Source organism: Caloenas nicobarica, chromosome 11, assembly GCF_036013445.1.
Source record: "Caloenas nicobarica isolate bCalNic1 chromosome 11, bCalNic1.hap1, whole genome shotgun sequence".
NCBI classification, from domain to species: Eukaryota; Metazoa; Chordata; class Aves; order Columbiformes; family Columbidae; genus Caloenas; species Caloenas nicobarica.
The window spans coordinates 19437842-19441457 of record NC_088255.1 but is presented as its reverse complement, the minus strand read 5'-3'; positions in this window follow the sequence as shown (position 1 = coordinate 19441457).

Here is a 3616-nt window from a genome sequence, read left to right as displayed (position 1 = left end):
AGTGCAAAGTGGGCATAAACACTAGTGTTTTAACGGAATAATATTTGAAAACTCACATTCTGCAGGTAAAAAGGACTACAGGAGATGGTGGAAAATCAATGTACTGCCTGAGAAAGCCAGTATTCCAGCTTGGTGCTATTAGCAGAATTAACCTTTCCTGGTTAATACAAAAATGTGACAGAACCAGGTGCCTTGCATGTCTTTCAGGGCAAGATGTCGTGGGTCCCAGTTATGACCAGGATGGTTCAGATAAGGTGGTGGGAAAATTTTTTTAGGGCTTGTAGAGCTGAAAGGGATTTCTTGGCAAGATCATAAGGTGTCCATCTTGGGGAAACTGTGAGAATAAGCTGCACACACATCTGCTCAAGAAGGGGATGAGCTGGGGCTTTGCAAGGTCCCTCTCAGCTGGCACATTGAAGTGAGGCCATAACATTTAAAACAAAGCACTGAGCATCAGGATACACTGGGGCCTGTAGAAATCCTGGAGGCAGGGTGATGTCTAATGCAGTGCTTAGAAAACAGGGAGAACCCACAGCAACCTCTGTGAATAGCTCCCCAGATGTTGGTTTCTGAAGAAAACCTGTAGTACATCAGGGTAATTCCCTACATATCTGCCCAAGCTCTTGCTGGTTTGGTAAAATTTGGGGCTCCAGCTGCAAACACAGTGTGCACTGGTGGCTGGCCACCAGCAGATGGAGGTCTCACCAGCATAAGGCCAGGGCAAAACTATTTCCGTGGCATTCAGCCTCCAGAACAAAATAACTGGGTGCAAAATTAAGATCTCCTCTAGAAAGGCTCCTTTTCGCAGCAGCTGGAAAACCAGGTTTTGAGGAGGAATTCAATGGATTCCTCAGTTTCCAATGTTTAATTTCCATTCAGCACTATCATCAGACCAAAGCTTGGGGTTAATCTCACTCAGTGGCACTGAGGCCCTGGGAAACAGCAAGACATTTGGGAGAAATCTGCTGGGAAGACAGCAACAAGCACTGCTAATGAGCAGGGAGGGAATCGAGCATGCACTGCACCAAAGGCAGCACATCTTTCTGCGGGCAAAAAGCGCCCCCTCTTCGCTCACAAGTCAGATGCAGTCCCAGGCCTCAGCAGGAACAAATAATTTTCCTCCACACCATGTTATTAGTACCTTTTGACCATTATTCTTGGCTATGGACCTTGCCTTTACAGTCTTGCCTTTATAGCTCCATCCATGATCTGAACTCCACGGTGCAGACAGGCAGCACGGTGGCCCTTCCACAGGGAGTTCACAGCCTGGCGGGGAAGGAGCCACTGCCAGTCTCTAGCAAATCCTAATTTTTCAGTTCTTCCAGTTAACCTGGCAAAGCAGCAGATTGAGAGAGCCAGGCTCAATGCTTGCCCGCGGAAAACTGCCACGCTTATTTCACATGTGCCACTGAGCACTTGTATTTTCACGTGTGCGTCGCACCTCAGTTGTTCTCCAGTCAAACCAGTGGGGCTTGGAGAGGGAGGGAGAGACTTCTCCAGTGCGGACTGAATCTGATTTCCCTTAGAAATAGGCTTGGAATAATAATTCTGGAGTCTTGAGAGCTTGAGTTTAATCCTCCGCGCTTCTGGGGTGAGCTCTCTTGCCAGGTAAGCACCAGGCACTGTTGTCCGCCTCATGGGCTGGGGTTGCTCTTTCTTTTCTGTATGATGGGGATGTGGGGAAGGGGAATGGTACAAGACATCAACATGTGGGACCTGGGTGGTTTCTCACGCACAGAACTAGGCAACAGCAAAGCCCTGACCTCCCAGCAGCTGTACCTCTTTCCCCTTGAAAATGGGTTTGTCCTTCTAAAAAGAATGCTTTAACATGGAACCAACCTGATTTGCAGATTAGTCCAAGTAGGAATCCTCTAAAATCTTCGTGATGTGCTTCCCCTTACCTCATCTAGCCCCGCAGATGTGAACAGCGCGTTCACCTCGGACTGTTGGAAGACTGGCCATGCATATCTGATGTGATCACAGATGGCCCCGGCCCTGCCCTGCGGGTATGAAACACAGACAGCAGTCAGCAGGACTCAACAGGTCAATGTCTGAGCTTCAACTGGGATGGTTTACTGTATTTCCGTTTAAGAGAATGTCCAACTATGGGTAAAGTTGGGTCACTTGTACTGGTTTTATTTCTCCTGCTGGACCCAGAGAAGTTGAGGTAAGAGGATGATTATTTCCTTAGCTCCTGTGAGAGCCTTGGTCCAGATTTTCCAGTGTTCAAGTACTAGAAGACACAAATAGTGAAAAACTCACTTACTGTCCAAGTGCACCTTTCAGCTCCTGAAAAACTACTGGAAGGGGGTTCCCACTGCACAGGCTGGATATGCCAGTTGTGGTCTCATTTCTCTCGCCACTGTCTAGACCGGGGCTGTCAAACTCATAGGCGTAGTTGTATTTATACAGTCCTAAAATTACATTTGGCCCTTTGAAGGCAACTGTGAGGCTGATGTGGCCCCCAGTGAAAAGGAGGACAGCCCTGCTCTAGAGCATCCAACAGGGACTTTAAAGAGCTGTGTGATTTCATGGTCATAGCTCATCTTGGCCTGCAAGGTGCTGCTCAGGTTTTTATTTCATTCCAGCTTCATTCACTGCAATGAATTCCTCCTCCTGGTTTACTCTGCCCTAAATGAGTGCAGAATGAAGGTCAGCATATGCACATAGGCAGGCTTTCTTTGTCATTTTTAGTGGCTCCTCCTTGAGCTGTTCTCTATTTTTTTTAAAGCTAAGTATTTCGGGGATGAAAAGAGAAGCACTGATTGACATGTCAGCGGGAATCCGGCTCTCTTTCTAATTTGGCAAGTGGCCTCTGAGTAGATCTCGAGTGTTTTACAGAGTTGGGTCAACAGCATCGCTTCAATTTCAAAACCAGGGCGACAGAAGCTCAGAGCTTGTTTTGCCTGCAATTACAGAGCCTGGAGGTTAGAGGACGCGGTAAGAGAGCTTTGCACTCTTGCTTCCCAAAATCACGCAGAGATTAGTGGAAAATTATGTCCTCCTTCTATATAACGCCATTGCTTGAGTTAGAATCAGTTGGAAGCATTATTGCTTTCAGTTAAAGTCTGCAGGGCTAGAGGGATACCCCCCCCAAAAAAAAAAGTTTTATTTTAAGGCTACGAAACTTTGTGATGCTTACGAACGGCTGAACGTGCTGCGGAAAGTCATCAGGAAACTCTGCCAGCACATCAGTAACTCTCTCTTCCTCTGTGCGAGGAGTTCTAAAGCCATCTGGGCAGTTTGGTGGGGAAGCGCGTACTCCCGAGCGCAGGCAGGCAGCGGACACAGCCCCGGCCGAGGGCACCCCCGACCCCCGGCCCCGCCGCCGCCGCCCCTCCCGCCGCCCCCGCCGCTCGGCGGGGCTGCACGGGGCGAGGCGCGTTGCGGGCGCCGAGCGGCAGCCCCGGCGCTGCGGGGCACTCGGGGGGCCAAGTTCCCCTTCCCGCGGCCGAGCCGCTCCGCTGTCACTTCCTGCCGGCGCCGGCGGGGCGAGGCGGCCCCGGGGCCGCGGAGCGGGGCGGGGCGCGGAGCGGCGCCCGGGGCGGTGCGGGGCCGGCGGGCGCTCGGCGGGCCCTGGCCGCGGGGCGCTGCCGCCGCCCAGCCGCGGCGGAGG